The sequence below is a fragment of the Macrotis lagotis genome, chromosome 2, assembly GCF_037893015.1.
Source record: "Macrotis lagotis isolate mMagLag1 chromosome 2, bilby.v1.9.chrom.fasta, whole genome shotgun sequence".
Lineage (NCBI taxonomy): Eukaryota > Metazoa > Chordata > Mammalia > Peramelemorphia > Peramelidae > Macrotis > Macrotis lagotis.
The window spans coordinates 314,371,007-314,391,491 of record NC_133659.1 but is presented as its reverse complement, the minus strand read 5'-3'; the positions used below and the strand labels follow the sequence as shown (position 1 = coordinate 314,391,491).

The 20,485-nt window shown below is 38.3% G+C and overlaps 1 protein-coding gene across 15 annotated transcripts in view; it reads left to right on the top strand.

Moving 5' to 3' along the window:
- The window catches only part of CDK17 (cyclin dependent kinase 17), a 166,764-nt gene that overhangs the window by 34,784 nt on the left and 111,495 nt on the right, over positions 1–20,485 (top strand). The window lies entirely within an intron of this gene.

The window sequence follows — 20,485 nt, the reverse complement described above, 5'->3', positions numbered from 1 at the left end:
GTTGAAGGTGTGGAAGCACATCTGAAAAGTAATTTTAAATTCATACATGCCCAAATAAGGAAAAGGCTAAATACAAGGGGAATAAAAGGAGGTCTTGTGTGGTGACTGTTAGTTAGACCAGCACCTTGAGTGCCAGGCAGAGTGTAAAAGCTGGGTGAAGATGGGGGAGACAACTTGGAAGCAACTGTGAACAAAAAGGCCTATGGAGGTCAGCACAAATTAGGTGGGGGGGGTGTCTCGAATTAAACCCCTCTGAGCGTGTTTCCTCACCTGTGAGATAGAGGCCCAGGACTAGATGGTTGATAAAGTCCCTTTCCAGCTCTAGATCTCTATTCTTTTGGTCCTTCTTATTCTCTGCAAACCCAATGCTTATGCCTCATCTCTGTGTAGAGATAGATTTGGCATATTGGCCGAATACCTTCTGAAGGATTGCTTGGACATGAAGAGCCCAAGGGGGAGAAGTGGATTGTTTTTGGCTATTGAAGAGACAACCCACCTTGATGAGTTACTGGATTCCTTGAAATGCTTCTTCTGTAATCAGACTATCTGTGGTCTTTCATTATGTTTCATGACCAGCCTACCTTATCCCATCATACACAGTCTCTTAATGATACTTTTTGCATGCAAATTATTGCTAGTGATGTGGTCTATTTTTGCCCATCTTGCTTCTTTCTGTTTGAGACTCTCAGTCATTTTAATTCAGAGATCTTGGCATTCAATGAATTGAAATTGTATAGCATCCCTGGGAGATTTTAGTGTTAAAGAGATGGACCATTTCCATGATATGAAGTTTGGCACTTTGTTTTTAATCATCTCACCCAAATATGATACATGTAATCTATTTTTTTCTATTCAGTTTGGGAGTCCAGTTTGTTATTCCATCCATACGTGCCTGAGTTAATTATTTCACTGGAGTAATTCAGTGGGCTGATTGCCAGACTTGATGTTCCCACCAGAACCAGATAGCTTCTTTATCCACTTTGTCTGGTATGTCTGGTTAGGCAACTCTTCTTGTAGCTATGGATTTGTAAAAAATTGTTGTATATCATCTCATGTGAATACAGGTTGCTTTAGAAGCTTTGCACCAATAGAAAATATGTAGTGCTTTCATTTTTTTAGTGGGAGAGGAGGACCCCATGAATGGTAACTTCCATGACAAGAGATAATACTTTTGTTTTGTAAAGCAATAGGGTTAAGTGCCTTGCCCAAGGTCACACAGCTAGGTAAATAGTAACCCTTTTTATACTTTGTTTGATATTAACACTTTATAGTTTATTGAACAAAGTTATCTTCTCTAGTCTGATTGGTCTTGTAGTGTTAAAGAATTTTGATTGTCCTGTTTCCCCAGTTGTTAGTATCTTCTCCCCTTACCTCCAACCCTTTTTATACTATTCTTTCTCCTGTTGATCCCATCATAGAATGATACATATAGGACACTGTCTAACTTTAGTATTTGTATCAATCTTATATCTGGCTCATAGAGTATTCACATAATAAATATTTGTTGACTGATGAGCATATAAGAGACTGAATAGAGTTTTTGTATTGTCTGAATAGAGTTTTTAAGATGATATTTTGTGATGCTGAATCAGATGCTTACTTGAAATTAATGAGCATGAGCTACCTGGAGCAGAGATTTTTGTCATCATCATTTGTAGACCATCCAGAAGTGACCTGCTTTAGAACATCACCAGCCAAACCTGGGCCATCATTTCTGATGTTCTTACTGAGGAGACCCTTGAATCAATACATATACATTATTGATACATGTACAATACATATACATTGATTGATAGTTGATGTATTCTGTGCCACTTAGTGATCAAAGCTCTGAGATTTTTTTTTTATTTTTTGAGAGATGTTAAAATCAGCCTCCCTGGGAATATTTAAAATTGTATTGCCTCCAAAATCCATACCTTTTATTAAACAGCTTAATGAAGCTAAAAGGTGTCATTCCAGGGTTTTGCATAGTGTATCTGATACTGAGATGATGGCAGAGTACAAATGAACTATTTCTACTATTGTTGCAAGGAAGTCTCCTACCCCATTTTTTTTCTTTTCGGGTCTCTTGAGTCATAGCTGTTCTACATTCTCCTGCCAACTTCTTCCCTCCACCCCTCTCCTGTTTCAGGGTGGTCTTGAGTACAGTTGACGATCTCATCCTTACCTTTGGTGGTATATCCTTTCTTCTCATTGTTGAAATCCTTACAATTCTTCAAAACCTGATTTCTAAAATTTCAATATCAACACCTCCATGCTGCTTTTTCTGATAGCTCACTAATATTTTTTTCATCTTCCTGACCACTTAATAGCACTTGTCTGTACCTTGCCTTTCATTACATGATTACATTTAATTTGTCACTAGGTGTGTGTAGTCTGGTCTTGTTCTCTGATATAGTGCTTTGTGCCACAGACTGACTTATTTTAAATTCTAAAATTTTTCCAAAATTAAATGTTTCTTATAAGCAGCGTATGGTTGATTGCTGCCTTTTCATTTTATGCATTTATATATCCCATTCATGCCTCCCTCCCTCAAGGCTGCCTCATCAGCAGTGGCCTATTGGACATTTGAAACTGGCTGAACTGAAGGCAATTTCAGACTCAGCATGCCCAAAATAGAATTCTTTATCTTTTCTCTTAATTCTTTCCCCATCCCCTTCCTGCCCATTCCTATATTTGTTTTAGTTTTTTTTTTTTTACAAGGCAATGGAGTTAAATGGCTTGCCCAATGTCAAACAGCTAGATAGGATCTGTGGCCAGATTTGAATTCAGGTCCTCTTGACTCCAGGGCCAGTGCTCTGCCATCTGCCCCATGTTCCTACATTTGTTAAGGACACCACTATTCTTCCAGTTCCTCAGGTTTGTGATCTGTTATCAGATCTTGCTCTACTTCCACAAAAATCTCTTGGATTTTGTTGCTTTCTTTTATTTGCACAGTTACCATTTTAGCCAAGACCCTCATTTCTTCTTGTCCAGATTAATCTCCTTGTCTTAGATCTCTTCACCTGGTAGCCAGTAATTTTCTTTGAAGGCACATTTTACCTTGACACTTCCTGTTCAGTAATCTGCAAACATCGACATCTGTTCTGATGCTCTTTATGGCTTGATTCATTGTATTTTTCCAGCATCATTGTACAATACTAGCTTTGGCTGTTCTCTGTGATTAAGCTTCATTTCCCATCCCAGTGCCTTAGCTTAGAATTTCCCCTTGCCCCTAAGTACCTTCTTGACTCTCCTCCCCTTCATTGATTATTTTCTTCAAGATACAGCATAAGTACCATCTTCTTTCTTTTGTTTTTTTAGTTTAATTTTTTTCCAATTATATGCAAAAAGTAATTTTCACCATTCATCCAATTGGAAATGTATGAGTTTCACATTTTTCTACTACCCTCCCCATGGCAGTGAACATTTTGCTAAAAGTTGTACAAGTACAGTCGTGTTTAACAGATTTCCATATAAGTCATGTTGTCTCATCATCCATCTACATGAACCCCTTTCGTGTTCTCTTCCTGTCCTTTCTCTCATCCAGTGCCCTTCCTCCTCACCTACCTTATTTGTTCTCTCTTAACTCTCTGAACTCAGATATGTGTACATAAAGTTATCCTTGGAGAGGCTAGCCTTTTTAGAGAAGGGATTATGTTCAAAGTGCCTGGGACACAGTAGAGCTTGTTCAAATGCATTGTCCTGGATTCTTGTGTCTTCTTTTGCTAATTATGTTGTACATATCCCCTCCATTGTCAACTCTCTGCAAGTGGGCAGTATCTTATGTAGTACTTGTGTTATTTTTCTGACATAATGTTAAACACATGGTAAGAATCCATCAAGTCCTTGCTGAATTGCATTAGTTGAGTGGTTTTCTTCCTGTCATTTTCCTTTTGAGGCATTTAGAATACAAGAACTCAATTCAATGCAGTAAGCACTAGGGAAGAAAAGCTAGGCTTTGAAGAAATAAAATTTAGATAACATAGTCTCTTCCCTCATGGAGCGTATGAGGAACAATAGTAAGATACCATACATGAAAAATGAGTAAATAATCTTTCATGACAACATAGGAACTGACTTTAAGATTCTCAATTTAAAAATTCTCTGATTCTGTGAATTTTAATTCTAGAGATATGTTAACTATAACATGATAATTTGAAGGGGAAAGTTAAGAATTTGATTGATGTTTTTTATTTGTAATTGATCAGTTTTGTTTTGATACTGTAGATAAATCCAGGCTGTCCAGAAAATGTTCCCCAAAGAGTTACAAAAAGGAGTAATTCTGACCAATAACTCTTGCAGCCCTCTACTTCCAGAGTTTGACATTCCTGCTTCTAAAACAAGTGTGTGCACCTCACTTTTGAGGAGGCAGTGCTAGCATGAAAGATGACTATTTCACTTGAAGTTTCTTGCACTTTAATGTTATCTTCAATAGGGTAGTTGAGATTGTTACAGCTCTCTTTCCTTTTGCTCTGTGTTCTTTGCTTCACTTTCTAAGTTTCCCCATATCTCTCTTGTCTTATTTGTGGTCATCATTTTTATGATGCAATTATTTATATCTTGCATTCATTTATTGTTCAGTTCCTAATGTTCTCTGCCCAAAAAGCAGATGTATACTCAAGGATAGACCAAAAAGACTTTGAGATTTAGAATATATGCCCTTTGAACAGGGCAACAAAAAAATTTAAAATAAAAGGTTTGTATCTATATTTTTAAAGTACATTTCTCTTTATCAATCACAAACACCTCCCCCATGAGGCTTGGCCTTTTAGAATCCTGGGTTACATAAGCACAGTTTGGATCTCTGACATTTTGCCATTCCTTTAAACAATTAAAGCTTTTACGGGCTCTGAGCTCACATACCCCACCACCAACTCCTGCCCACAACAAGGCCCTCCCAGATCCTTGCACAAGCTCACAAAGAAGCTTGGCTATTTTGCCAGAATGCCAAGGGCTGTTCAGAGGAGCAGCCGACCCAGTGTCTAAAGCAGGGGCGATTTCTCACAGAAGCACAGAGTGAGGTCATCTGAGCTAACTTTTACCGGAGTAGAAGATCTCTTAATCTGATCTACCAGTGATCATTGAGAAGCCCACATCTGGGACTTCCCTAGGGAGCTCACTTCCACTTAAGGATCCAGATCTACCTTCAACCCCTGGGCAGAACAAGTTTGATCCCTCTTTTATCTTTAAGTTCTTGATAGTCATCATTTTCCTCCTCCATCTTCACTTGAAATGAAACATCCCCATTTCTTTCAGTTAATTTTCATATGGTATGATCTGAAGGTTTCCTCCTTTCTATATTAGCAGTGTTGTGAAAGAAAAACATGGAAAAAATAAAGCAAGAAAAATAAAAAAATAGAAAAAAGTTTTGCCTCAATTTTCATTTCGAATTCATCAGTTTTCTCTTGGATATATATATATATATATATATATATATATATATATATATATGTATATGTATATGTATATGTATATGTATATATACATATATGTGTGTGTATATATATATATACATATATATATATATATATATATATATATATATATATATATATACACACAGCATTTTTCATCACGAGTCCCTTGGAGTTGTCTTGGATCTTTATCTTGATTGGAATAGCCAAGTCATTCACAGTTGTTGCAATACTGCTATTTCTGTGTTCATGATTTTCTAGTCTGCTCACTTTATTTTGCATCGGTTCATACAAGTCTTCCCAAATGTTTCTGAATGACCTTAAAACTTAATGCTGAAGTCTCCAGTATCCATATTTAAACTCAATTTTCCTACTTTGCACCTGCATTTTGTTATGAAATTTTTTGTGTGAATTTTGTTTATTATATATATAGTTTTCAACATTCATTTTTGTAAGATTTTGAGTTACACATCTTTCTCTCTTCCCTCCTCTCCCCCTGACAGCCAGCAGTCTGATGTCAATTATACCTGTATAACTATTAAACATATTTCTATATTAGTTATGTTGTGAAAGAAGAATCTTAATAAAAGAAGGAAAAAAAACACAGGAAGGAAAAGGCAAAACATAAGTAAGTTATAAAGATCGAAAATAGTATGCTTGGTCTGCATTCAGAATCTATAATGCTTTCTCTGAATGTGAATGCTATTTGCCATCACAAGTCTTAGAATTATCTTTGCATTGTATTACTGAGGAGAGCTCAGTCCATCACAGTTGATCATCTCATAATTTTGCGCATTGTTCTTCTGGTTCTGCTCATGTCATTCAGCATTAGTTCATGTAAGTCTTTCCAGGCTTTTCTGATTTCTTACAGAACAATAGTACTCCATCATCTTCATATACCATAATTTGTTTAACCATTCCCCAATTATGGACATCACTTGAACTTCCAATTCTTTGCTACTACATATAGAGCTGCTATATTTTTGTACATGTGGGTCTTTTTCTCTTTTTTTATGATCTCTTTGGGTTATAGACCTAGTGGTGGTATTGCTGGGTCAAAGGGTATTTAGTTTTATTGCCCTTTGGGCATAGTTTCAAATAGCTCTTTAGAAAGATTGGATCAGTTACTGTGAAAATTTCAAAGCAAATATTATTGTATGTACATTGCTGGAATTGAATATTTTAGACATCTGTATTGTCTTTTCTAATATATGAGGGAACAGAAACCCAGAGAAGGGAAGGAATGTGACCAAGGTTATGGAGCAAGTGAGTGATGGACCTAGAAGTACAAATCTTAGCTGCCTCTCAGAACATTAACAATAACAACAACAATAACAATAAATGACATATATAGCACTTTAAAGTTTGTGGAGCACATTACATATATTTTCTTCCTGCATCCATGTGAAAATCCTGGGAGGAAGTTCCCATTTTATAGATTAGGAAATTGAGATAGACAGAAGTTATATTATTTGTCCAGGATCCTACAGGTAGTAACTATCTGAGGCAGGATTCAACTTAGGTCTTCCAGACTTCAGATCTCATATTCTATTAGACTGAATTGTTGAGGTGTCAGAGGCCTTTTAGCAGCCCACCTGTACTTGAATTAGAAAGCCATCATACAATTCCTAAGCTGGAAATCCCTTTCCCTGAATCAAACCTAAGTCTGTTATTACTTATGGATATATATTTACCATGGTTATACACATATAACCTATATTAAATTGCTTTCTGTCAAGTATAGAAGGGAAGGAGGGAGAAAAATGTGACCTTATAAAAACTGATTGTTGACAATTATCTTTACATGTAATTGGAAAAGGGGTGGCTAGGTGGCATAGTGGATAAAGCATCGGCCCTGGAGTCAGGAGTACCTGGGTTCAAATCCGGTCTCAGACACTTAATAATTACCTAGCTGTGTGGCCTTGGGCAAGCCACTTAACCCTGTTTGCCTTGCAAAAACCTAAAAAAAAACCCCATGTAATTGGAAAAATGAAAATAAAATCTACCATCACAATCTTCTCTTTTCCTGTATGTAGTATTCTTTCTGATAATGCATTCAATGCCCTTAATATAGCATATGTAGAAGTGGGAGGGAAAGATCCTTAGAGGTCATTTAGTGCCCCTCTTTCCCTATTTTATAGAAATTGAGGCCAGAGGCAATAAGTCACATAGGTGACAGAGCAGAATTGAACCTAGGATCTCTGACCCCAAATTCAGCATTCTTGACAACATAGACTACACTTCTTCCATCCTTTTGTATACATCCACTTCTTGCCTGGTCTATCTTGTTTTTTAGTTAGAGGAAAGGTAAAACCTTGAAGTAGAATGATGCTAACTGTCTTATGAAAGGATCAGCCTGTGATCTTATATGACCTCATGATTATCGTACTGTAGCTAGTGAGTTTGGGTAGAACATAGCTCCTTAATTTTTGAATTTTGTATTTTATTTTTATATTTCATTCTGTATGAAATCCACTTTGGTTTTTGAAATCCAAGACTTAACATTTCTAATTTTTCTGTCTAGTTACAATTTTTATTCAGTGATAAACAGTATAGTTCTTGTTACCTATAGAAAAGCAATAAAGAACCATCTCCCAATTAATTTCAAGTGACATACCAGGACATTTGGGTCTTAGAGTCATATTTCCTGGGAAGGGATGGCGATACTTATCTCCTTCTCTATTTGCAAATGTACAATCATGTACAAAAATATTAAAAATGATTAAAAGTACAACTTTTGCCACTTTTGTTGACGAAGTTCTCTTTCCATCCTTTCTGATAAGAGATGCCAGAACACCAAGGAGATACTGTAGAAGTGTGATCGGGAGAAAGGAAGAATCTAACAATGTCCAAATACGTAAACAAGACTATCTCAGAGACCCCAGCCAAGGAACATGTCAGGACATTGGCTAACTGAAGATTGTTAATTGTTCAGTCATGTCCGGCTCTCTGTGACCCCATGTGGGGTTTTCTTGGCAGAGATACTGGAGTGGTTTGCCATTTTCTTCTGTAGCTCATTTGACAGATGAGGAAACTGAGGTAAAAAAGGATTAAGTGACTTCACCAGGTTCTTAGAGTTAGTAAAATGTCTGAGGCTAGATTTCAACTCATGAAGAGGACTCTTCCTGATTCCAGGCCCAGCCCTCTGGACATTCATGCTTCACCTAGCTACTCCAGCTGAGGATTAGGAGAGGAGAAATGCTGCAAGAGAAGGTGAAAAGACCAGCAGCAAGTGGAGCTCCTGAAGCCTGAAAGCCCCAAAGAGTGATGGTGCCAGTGCCAACATCACTTGTACAAAATACCTTCAAGAGTCGAGGGTCTTTTCTGCCTTGAAGCTGCAAGAGATGATTGTGGATCTGCTAGGGATTATGGGGTTATGGGCAATCAAGTCGGACCCTTTGAGTATGAATAGCTTCACCTGGTTGAAGATTATATTTTCAGAAGGAGAAGAGGATCTAGGCAGTGACTGGAGACTTCTGAAAGGGCTTTGGGGAGGCCAAATGACTGAAGTGGAGCCAAGTGAATGATATGTTCAGGACAGCACCAGTGTCCATAGAGACAACCCTGAGAGGCAGCAGGAGTGGAATGCAGAACAGTGATCACTGTTGGAGCTGCAGCCCACAGGCTTCCTTCCTTCCTTTCTCTTAATCAGTCAACTTCCAAAGTGGAAAGTGGCAGGGGCCGAGCCTGCCCTGGAGCCGTCTGACTTCCCTGTTTGCAGCCATGTACTTTGTTAGGGCCTGGGAGGGTTGGTTGGGAAATGTATCCTGTTCAAACAAAATGGATCAGATCTATTTTTAAAAGGCCTGAGGACGGAATTTCCATTTCTGAATTAGTGTTTAAGATAGAAGAATGATGAGTTTGGGGCCAGAAATCAAGTGAATCCAAAAAAGGACTGTGGGAGCTTTAAATAAAAAAAAATAGAATGCTAGGGGTGGTATTGGGGGTCTGTGTGTGCTAGCCAGACTCTTTCAGGGTAGCAAGCTCTTCAGTGAGACCTAGGAAGGTCAGCAGGAAGCACTAGCAACTCATGAGAGAGAGCATCTAGTAAGAGAGATAATTGTTTTGTGGCCTCCAGTCTGATCTATGTACACAGATAGGCAGAGTATGGGACACAAAATGAGTAGAGATTTTAATGTAAGGCAGTAAGGACAACAATAGTTTGAATTGAAATTATGATGTGACTCATGGCTAGAATCTGGCATTGAAAGGGTTGACCTTATTGTAAAGGAACAAATGAAATAGAAGAGACCGTCTGTGCTGCTTCAGAAGAGGGAGATAGAATGAAATCTGCCGATGCTCCAGGAACTAGAGCGGGAGTAAGGGTCCACATGGCTTTGTCCTGGGGGGTGTTAAATGGGAGCATCCTGACCCGGATCCCATTTCATCAGAAGACTGGAACTTCATTCAGAGATCAGCTCACTGGCCAGCTGCCTTCCTTGGCAGGCACATTCTTCACTCCCTTAGCCCTTTCTCAGCCCCACTTTGAAGTTTTGTTTTCTGGCTAGACTGGAAGCTCCTTGAGGGTAGGGATTGTTTTGTTTTATATTTATATCCCCAACACTCAGCACAGTGCCTGACCAACAGCAAGTGCTTCATAACAAACACTATTCTCCCAATGCTGCTATAAGAATTTGAAACATAAAACATTGTAATATAAGAATATTCAGAATTTTGGGTAACTCAGAAAGCAATGGAAGGAAAACAGTATCCTCATGCCTCATGTCTGTCATTGGTCTTTTTTTTTTTGTTGTTTTCTCTTCTTCAGGCTCAGTATCATAAGACTCTTCAAAGGAGCACCTTTTGTGGGTAGCAACCCAGTCACCCTCCTGGAAGCATTCTAGCTGGCCTGGACTAACCTGCACAAATTTTGTCAATTGAGTTCTAAATAATATTACAGATATTGAATTTAGTGCACATGTGAACAGCCTAATGGGGCTTTGGGGATCACCACTCCTTGTATCAGAATTTTGGGCTTTTGCCCTCGTCCTAATTCATCTTAGAGTCTGTTACCCTTTAGCTCATCAAGGAAGAGATAGCTATCTGGTGCTTAGCATGCTGGCAGGTACATAGCAGGCACCAATTGATGCTCCTTCCCTTTTCTTCTCTCTTCCTCCTCCCTGCCCTCCCCATATCATTGTCCTATGATATTTTCTGAGTTCTACACCATTCTCTATACGTTTGATGATCCAGGTCTTGGGCTTTGCACAGCTTAGATCTGATCCATTCTCCTAGCTTGTTGAGTAGTTTGGGATCCTGATTATGCCCTCCAACCCATTAGCTCTCCCCTGTGTTTCATGTACGCTCCACTTTCATCCGCCGCAGCTCAGACAGCTGCAAATTCAGGGCATGTGCTCTCTGTCCCTCTCTCTTGTTGGCAAGGATGTTCTGAGGCATTTGGCTAACTGCCCCGCTGAAATCCAGGTGTGGGATGGCTCCACTTGCCTTACCTGTCGGACTACTGTCAGGGAGGAAATGAGATTTGTCAGGGGAGGCTTGCTCTGAGTTGTCATGGTGGTGGCAGTGGCGGCAGTATTTGTCGAATGTCCCATTTTTCTGGTATCTCTAAGAGAGATTTGAATCATCTACTCTGATAGATCATCTACTCCTGTATGCATGCTATATTCCTCTAGGAGTGTGGACACTCTTCCAGGGGCAGGCACTGTTGGGCCCTTGTCTCCTTAACCCTGGGCCCAGCTCCCTTCCTGGAGGAGGCCTATCCTGTCGCGTGGCGAGTGAGTGTTGTTACATGTACCGCAGAATGTTTCTTCGGTGTTAGCTGATGGGCTGTATTCCAAGATCTCCTATTAGTGTTCTTCCTGGTAGTTGGTGTTTAATGGTGATTATATTTAGTTTAAATAGACTTATTTAGATGAAGAAACTCAAGATTTGGTTGATTTCTGTATGAGATTAAACAAAGATAATGAGATCTAATGAAATCAGGTCTCAGCACTTAGTTTAAATGACAATTTGTTAGACATAATTGTGGTTTGCCAAGACATTTTTACAGAAATTATTGATTACTTAAAGCTAATCTTTCTGAGTTCTTGTCATAGACACAAAACATTTCTGGGTCAATCATTATAGATGGCTATTTCTGTGATGTTAAATAGCCACTAAGCCAAAAGTAGTGTCTTTTTAAGTTAGTCTTCTGTTTTTAAAAAAAATGAAAGTGATAATAAAAGTGAGGGGAAAACTACAAGGAATATTTGGAGAAAATTATTGTATTAGTACAAGTTGGTGTGCATTTATGTAGCTAAGTTTGCAAAGCACTTTATAAAGCTATGAGGAACCTAGTATTTTCTTCATTTTACAGATGAAGAGATTGAGGCAGATAGAGATTAAATGTCTTGCCTCTGGTTTGAGAATGCGTACATCTGAACTTTGGTTTGCCCAACTTCAGGTCCCAGTGCTTAATCCATTGTGCCACATAGCTTTATATGGTTTAGACATATTGTGTAATGCATTGACTTTCAAGATGATGAATTCAGAAACCTGAATTGAACTTGAAAAAAATGAACTGAAGAGAAATTTATTCCAAAGATGATTCCAATGAACCTAGATCAGCAGCCTCATTGATTCCTTCCAGTGATGTATTTTGCGACCCATCTAAGTCTACCCACCCTATTCAGGTCTTCTCATTGCAGGGACCATCTTTGACAGTGTGAGGATAACAGTAGAGCATCTGGCCTGTTGCTTGGTTTTCCCCGATAACACAATTTTAAAAACACTTCATGACTGATTCTCAAGATAGGAAAAATATCATTGTCAAGATATTAGCAACTAATGACTTCATGCTTTCTTCATATAATTTTTGAAAAGTATATATATATATATCTCAAGAGCATTATTTTTTTTAAGGTTTTTGCAAGGCAAATGGGGTTAAGTGGCTTGCCCAAGGTCACACAGCTAGGTAATTATTAAGTGTGTGAGACCGGATTTGAACCCAAGTATTCCTGATTCCAGGGCCAGTGCTTTATCCACTGGGCCACCTAGCTGCCCCTAGAAAGAGCATTCTTGAAGAAAACTAAAGTCAACATGTAGCTTTTGTTGTTGGTTGACCATGTCTTCAACTCTATTGACAATCGATTGAGTTGTTAGATAGGGAGCTACATAATCATCAAGTATGGTTTAGTGCTATGGAAGATGTTTTATGTCAGTTTTAGAATAAAGGAGAACTTCGGTTGCTAACCAGTTTTTAAGTGCTCCTGTTGGCAAATGACATAATATAATAATTGTTTCAAGCTTTTCAGTATCATGCAATCTCTTTGGCAGATCCCATAAAGATGTGGAAATGATTGGACTAGCCAGCCATCCATGTTGGAAAAGCAAAGTGGATTCAAATGCCTATCACCTAAATTGTGACACATGGCCATAATCCATTCAGTAATGTGAGTGTCTTGGGCAAGCACTGCACCTGGATATAGAATGGTCTCTGAACTTGAGGAGGAGGGGGCACAGCTTGCATGCCTTTTGGAAATTGGATGTTGTTTCACTTGAGCCCAAATTTCACGCCCTTGCCAGAGTTATTTTTACATTGTCTTCCATTTCTTAACTATTTAACTTCTTCCCAGAGAGCCATCATTATAAAAAAGAATTTTAAAATAGAAAGAGTTGGCACAGTGAAACTGACGGGCAAAAGATAATTCTGCTGTGAAAGAACTTTCAATCTAATGAAGGCAACATGCAAACAGGTATAGATATCCACCTATATACAAGGTGAGTTATATACAAGATAAAACTGGAAGTTCTAGGGGATTAGGGAAAGCTTCCTATAGAAGGTTAGTTTTGGGGATGGCTAGGTGGCACAGTGGATAAAGCACTGGCCCTGGAGTCAGGAGTACCTGGGTTCAAATCCTGTCTCAGACACTTAATAATTGCCTAGCTGTGTGGCCTTGGGCAAGCCACTTAACCCCATTTGCCTTGCAAAAACCTAAAAAAAAGTTAGTTTTAAGTTGGGATTTAAAAGAAGTTCAGATATTTGTTTTTGTTTTTTTTTTAGATTTTTGCAAGGCAAATGGGGTTAAGTGGCTTGCCCTAACCCTAATTATTAAGTGTCTGAGACTGGATTTGAACCCAGGTACTCCTGACTCCAAGGCCAGTGCTTTATCCACTACGCCACCTAGCCACCCCATTCTTTTTTTTTTTTAGGGATTTTTTTGCAAGGCAATGGGATTAAGTGATTTGCCCGAGGCCACACTGCTAGGTAATTATTATGTGACTGAGGCCACATTTGAACTCAGGTACTTCTGACTCCAAGGCCAGAGCTTTATCCACTAGGCCACCTAGCCGCCCAGAAGTTCAGATGTTAATAGACAATAGGAAGAAGCCATTGGGGTTTATTGAGTAGGAGAATGGCATGGTTGGACTTGAGCTTTTGGAAAATCACTTTTATTGACTGAATAGAAGATAGACTAGAGTGGAGAGAAGCTTGAGGCAGACCCATAAATCTGCAGTCTGTTGTAGTAGTCCAGGGGAGAGGTGATGGGGGCATATCAGCTTCAGGACTGTGTCAGAATCTAATGCTGACAGCAGGGCAAAGGTATGGGTCAGTCATCACCTGGAAGGTTGGAGGGAGCCACAGCAGGCCTGTGGGACTGCCGCATATGTTACACTTAGATCTTACAGGTTTCTTCTGAGGAGAATCTCATTTCATAGAAAATGACATTTTTACAGCTTGGATACTTGTAATTATTGCAGCTTGGTCTGCCTTAAAATAAACAAGATGTGCTTTGCTACATTCTGCAGCATGTGATTTATAACAAAAGCATGCCTGTTTTAGGTAGCATTTTCCACTTCTCCTTATATTAAATTTTGTGGCAACACTTGGTTGTGAAGTGAATATCCCCTTATGAAGGAGTTCTCATGGGACAGGGTCTCATCCCTGCTGTCTGTCTTGGATCTGGCCACTCTGGTGCTGCTTGCTTTCTGAAACAATCTCCCTATGACAAAGGAGCCCTCAGATAGAATCATTACAGAACTATGCTTTTGGAAAAACACAAAACAAAGGTGTAATGGAAATTTTATTCCATGTCATGTTTACTTCTGTTTGAGTATCATAGAATATGAGAGTGTGTGTGTTTGTTTTTGTTTTTGTTTTTGTTTTGTTTTGTTTTGTTTTGTTTTTTAAAAGGTTTTTTGCAAGGCAATGGGATTAAGTGTCTTACCCAAGGCCACACAGCTAGGTAACTATTAAGTGTCTGAGGCTGGATCTGAACTCAAGTACTCCGGACTGCAGGGCCTGTGCTCTATCCACTGCACCACCTAGCCGCCCCTGTTTTTGGTTTCATTTTTAGTTTTGTTTGAGGGTGCTTGAACTTCAGTTTCTTAAACCAGTCATCAGAACAGGGCTCAGAATTTTTTTAATTAATTTAATTATTATTATTATTATTATAGGATGTCCCAAAGGCCTTAGTTTAGCCCTGTAAGTTAAAACTTCATTTTTTTTCCCTGACAATTCTGACTGAATTTTGTCTTTAACTTCTATGAAGGCAGGAGCATCTGTTAAGCAGATTAAAAGTATAAATGGTTTCTGGAAGAATATTGGAATAGGAGAGCAGATTTTCCAAACTACTTTAGCGACACTGATGAACACAGAGAAGTATACTCATGAATTCCTGCCTTGAAGAGTCCCTCCTTGCCAACACTTCTGGTTCTGCTTGTTTGAGGTGATCCCTCAGCCTTGGCAGCTTTCTCTGCCTCTTGCTCCCTAGCTCCTATCACTCACAGTTCATGTCTCCTGAGCTGCTGAAGACAAGCATCTGGAGCATTTTGCCTTGCATTGACTCACATTATGCCTAAGAAGCAAAACTCCTTGTACGTGGAAGTAATACATTTCTTTTTCTTATATGAGAACTTTGGGAAGCAAAATTTCATCAGGATGTTTTATGAGGCCCCTATGGTACCTCAACAGTAAAATGAAGAAAAGGCAAGGCTGACAAATTTGCAGATTAAAACAGAAAACTGAAAATCATGCTTTCCCAAGGCCCAATGGACTCATCAGGTGAAAAGCCATCTGACTCGTTACTGTTCTGAGAGTCCATGAACATCTTTTAGTTCTTTTTTAGATTGTAATTGTAATTAATTAGGCCTGTCCAACTTGAAATCTGTGCCGAATTGGGTTGAAGCATAATTTTCATTTAAGAGAGCAACAAAATCAGAAATGGCGATCTGGAGTGGGCCAAGTCAAGTCTTGGCTTCTGGCTGATGACTATGTGAAGTTTGCATATATCACAGGGAAACATCTTGGAAGGGAGAGTCTGATTTGTGACTAAATAGTATTTAAGTGCCTATTTTTGAATGCTGATTTTGAAGCTAGATCTTAATATATTAGGGAAGATAGATTATAGAGTACACATATATTTGAGTTAGTGTCGTCCTAAGGGAGAGATTGGAATTCTTATTTTTATTTCTTCCTTCAGTGTAATTCAGAGGCTAGAATCACCCCTCATTCTCTTTTTTTTTTTGGAGGTGGGGCAAGGCAATGAGGTTAAGTAACTTATCCAAGGTCACACAGCTAGGTAATTATTAAGTGTCTGACGCTGGATTTGAACTCAGGTCCTCCTGACTCCAGGGTCCATAGTCTACTCACTGCACCATCTGCCTGCCCCTCTTTGTTTCCTTTTACAAAGAAATAATTGTGTAGTTAGAGGTATATAAATATGTAGGCCTAAAGATGAGATTTTTTTTTTAAACCTACATTACTTGTAGGTTTCTTCAAAGTTTTAGAAGAGAGCAGTATTGATTTTTATTGAAGGGCAGGGATAAGGATTTGTTTGATTAAATAATACCCATATCACTTTTCTAAGCTTCCTTATCTTATATTTTTTAAGTGGATTTGGTTATATATTCCTTTCCTTTAACATTTTTCATTTTAGTCTTAACCTAAAAAGTTATGGGAATCATATTCACTGAACAGTACACAACTCTAGGTAAATTACTTTTCCATTGTAACATCAAAGGAGAATTTTGGAGGAATGATGATGTAGTAGGTTGGAAAGAACTGGTTAAAGAGCTTGACGTCTTAGTTGTGAGTCCTGTCAACTAGTATGACTTTTGGATATATTTCTGACCTCCAGGTGTCTTTATTTTTAAAATGAAGAGAGTAAACCAGATTATTGTTGTTGTTGTTGTTGTTATTTTAGTTTTTGCAAGGCAATGGGGTTAAGTGGCTTGCCCAAGGCCACACAGCTAGGTCATTATTAAGTGTCTGAGGCTGCATTTGAACTCAGGTCCTCCTGACTCCAGGGCCTGTGTTCTACCCACTGCACCACCTAGCTGCCCCTAAACCAGAGTATTTTGAAGATAAGGTCCTTCCCATTGCTAACATCCTAGTCTTACAAATTCTTTATCTCTACCAAATGTTTGAAGTAAGGTAGAATTGCAGTAGTTTGACTTAGTCCAGACTAGAAAAGGTCTAAAGCATTTGACTAGAGCCATTAGAATAATTTTACTTTATTACAAAACTAATAGTAGAATAAATTAGAAGCCTGTCATATTTTCCACAGTTCATTCATTTATCTACTCAAAATGATAATACTCAGCTTAGAAAATATAAAATCATGGGAAGACCCCAAGATTTCAGAGTAGATATAACTTGAGAGGGAATTTTCCATATGGGCCTGAAATGAAAAATTTTGACCTTCCTCAGAATTAGCCCCAATAAGTAGTCATTTCTGAAATGACTATTAAATGATTTACATCTTTCAGTTCTGTTTATTAAGTAGTGTGTGTTAGCACTTGATTTTTAACTTGGTTTATAATACTGTGCTCACATTATATAATCAAATCCTTGCTCTAAAAAATAGAAAAGGAATGTTACTTGTTGAAGTCTCCCAAAATTTGGAGAGACTAAGCAAATCAATAAAATCCAAGTAATATTTTCCCCCATCTATCCTGTTTGTCTTCCTAGCCTTACTAACTCTGCCTTTTTCTTTTATTAGTGCACTGCTGGGACCTTTTCCTTAAATGTGCCTGGAACTTTCCTCATTGTTTTTGCTTATCTTGTTCTTTAAGTCCCAGCTCAGATAGTACCTCTATCTTTAAAGACCTTTTTCTTCCCTTCTAAACCATTTTTGTCTGTACCCCTTAATCCATTTCCTACATTCTGCTTTGTGGACTGGTCTGGAACCAGGAGTGTGCTCAAACACTTTAATAACAAACATTTGACCTCTTGTTTAGTTAACCATGGATAGATAACCAAATCTGCATGTCTTAAGTATTTTGCTCCAGAAACATGTATTTGTTTTGCTCTTTCCAGTTTCCATCTGCTTTGTAGTATGGAGTAGTGACTTAGAATTTCCTGGTGAATGTGAGGGCTCCTAATTTTTGAGGAAGAATGACTGGAAAAGTTACAGGGGTGGCTATGTGGCATAATAGAGCACTGGCCCTGGAGTCAGGAGGACCTGAGTTCAAATTCAGTCTCAGTCACTTAATAATTACCTAGCTATGTGGCCTTGGGCACACTTAACCCCACTACCTTGTAAAAAGAAAAAAAGTTACAATGGGGAAGGGGCATGAGTTTGAATCTCAAGTTCTAACTGGTTTAGGTAAATTTCAAAAATGAAAAAGAACAGCATCTATTATTTATTAATGTTATAAATTAAATGTGCAAAATTTAGTAACAGTAGTTTACTGATGTTGAGGAAAAGACTCACTCTGACTTTCCTTTGTAACTAACTTCACAATGTCTGGTGATATATAAATACATGTCTATTGCTGAGGTGTCCCCTATTGAATCTTCTTTTAATAATCATCAACCTCTTTTTTATTTTCTTCCTCTTTCCTTGTGGATCATATGTGAATGATGAAGAAAAAAGACTACCTTATTTTCTTAATATTTGTAAATCTGCAGATTTTGGAATAATTTTTGAGAATTACCTGGATACTTAGATCATTTATAATTAAATAAATTAGGCTTCACTGTCCAATTGAGTGAAAACCTTTTCATTCAAATAACATTTTCTCAACTTCTCTGAGTTCATTTCCACAACTTTTCTGGAATTATTAAAATAGAGAAAATATTACTGTAGTAAGGGGCTTCACTATAACTTCTTGTGTTGAAGAATTGAGACTGATCTGAGGCTTTGTTCTAAGCCAAGGACCACCACTTCTTCTTTCAGTCTCTTCCTGAAAAATCTTCTAATGCAAAGGTAATGAGGAGTGGGAATAGGAAATGAAGTTGGGTAGAACCTCCTCTCTTGTAGTACAGGGCATCAGGCCTTCTGTTGACTCTCTATGTAAGGCAGCATCTTGCAGAGAAAAGAGCCTTAGTTTCAGACTGTGAGCTTGGAAGTTTGAATTCTGGCTCTGCTTTTTTTTATGAGTGACAGTTGCAAGTCACTCTCTGTAACTGGACCATGGTTTTCTTCCCTTGCAGAAAAAGTTTGCATTAGATAGTCTCAGACTCCTTCCAGCTCTGTCTCTGTTGCTTTGACCCTGATCTTATGATATCCCCATTTAAAAAAATGTCAGTGGCTCCTCATTTTAAGTTGTTTTATGCCTCAAGGAAGCTACAGAGTCCTAATTTAATTAAGCCTGCTATTCTGCCCCCCCCCAAAAAAAAACCCTGCTCAAGGGTGCATCTTTTCCAGTTTTGCCTTCACAACTCCCCCCTCCAGGTACCCATATTCTAGGCAGTTTTGTCCCTTATTATTGCCTTGTCTTGAGTAGTGACAACCCCTTAGACCTGGAATGAATTCTGTTCCATTTTCATCACTTAAAATCCTTTCTTTCCTTCAAGATGTTACCTACTTCAAAAAGTTTTGTCTGATTCCCCAGCTTCTTTCTTGTCTTGGACTTTAGATTAGTTTTCTAAGACTACTAATACCCCTTTCTGTTTGTTTTCCTCTTGCTCTTCATCTCTTCTTCCTTCTGTCTACACTAATACATTCTGTTTACTTTTACCAACACTTTTTTCTTTGCCTTTTTCAAGTCTTCAGAACAGAGGGATCTTTTCCCAAGTCCTCACTTTCTCTCTCTTTTTTTTTAATTTATCCAGTATCCTTTAAAGACCATAAGGCTCTGCAGGCATATACTTCTTTTTCCCATTAGAATGTTAACACATGTTAGTACAGCTCCTTCTAGTAACACAAATAAGTTTGCCTTTCCTGGTTTCTCTGAGCACTTGTGTTTGCTTTTCAAACATCCTACTTGATTCTGTTCTTATCCGAAAACCCTAGAAGTTTCTTTATTCCATTTAAGGTCCCTTTGTCCTTTAGAAGGGGATTCTATTTGGCTTTTCAGGATAAGTTAATTCTATCCATATGCCCATCTCTCCTAGAGCCTTTTGAAACATCATATTCCACATGGGAGCTTCCAGGGATTGTGTCATCCTGCCGGAACTTCTTTGGGACTTGAACAGCTTCTTTCTAGAGACTGGCAGGATTTTTCCTTTGAAGTAGGAGCTCTGGATTTGAGGACTTGGCCTTTTTTAGGACTTTGTTTCAGGATTCTTTCCATCTTCACTTTGCCCTTGGACTATTTTTTTAAGGTTAGATATAAAGTTTTATTCTCTAGAATTTACCATAAACCTTAGATGGAGGTCATTTGTCCAAGATGGCCCTTTAGTTCTACTAACACTAAAGCAACTTTCTTTTTCAAATGATTAAAAAATAATGACTTTCAAGGAGCCTGTTGCTTCTTAAATGTTCTCTTGACCAATTTTTGATATTAGGTATCTTATATTTTCTAACGTCTCCCCCCCACCCCCAGCCCCTTGATTTTGTAGTAATTTTGTTCTAGCACCCCAACCCCTCCCCCCATCCTTTGAGTTGAGATAACTGGAGCCCAGGGCTGTCTTGGGCACTTTAAGTCTATTTTTTAGGCAAGTAACTGCCTCTGGGTGCCTAGGATGGAGCCCTGAGATAGTTACTTGAGGAGAACATGCTAGTCTGAATTGGTCCTAAAACTATATGCTGTATTTTGATTACCTATGCTTTCTTTTCTTTCATGATTAATAGGCATGGCAGAAGTGCTGAAATTTTCTCTAATGCCCTTCCAGGTTATTGCCTTTCATTCAAAGACCTATCAAATGTCACAAGACTACAAGACCTATCAAATATAATGTAGACCACACTGTGGGTGCTTAC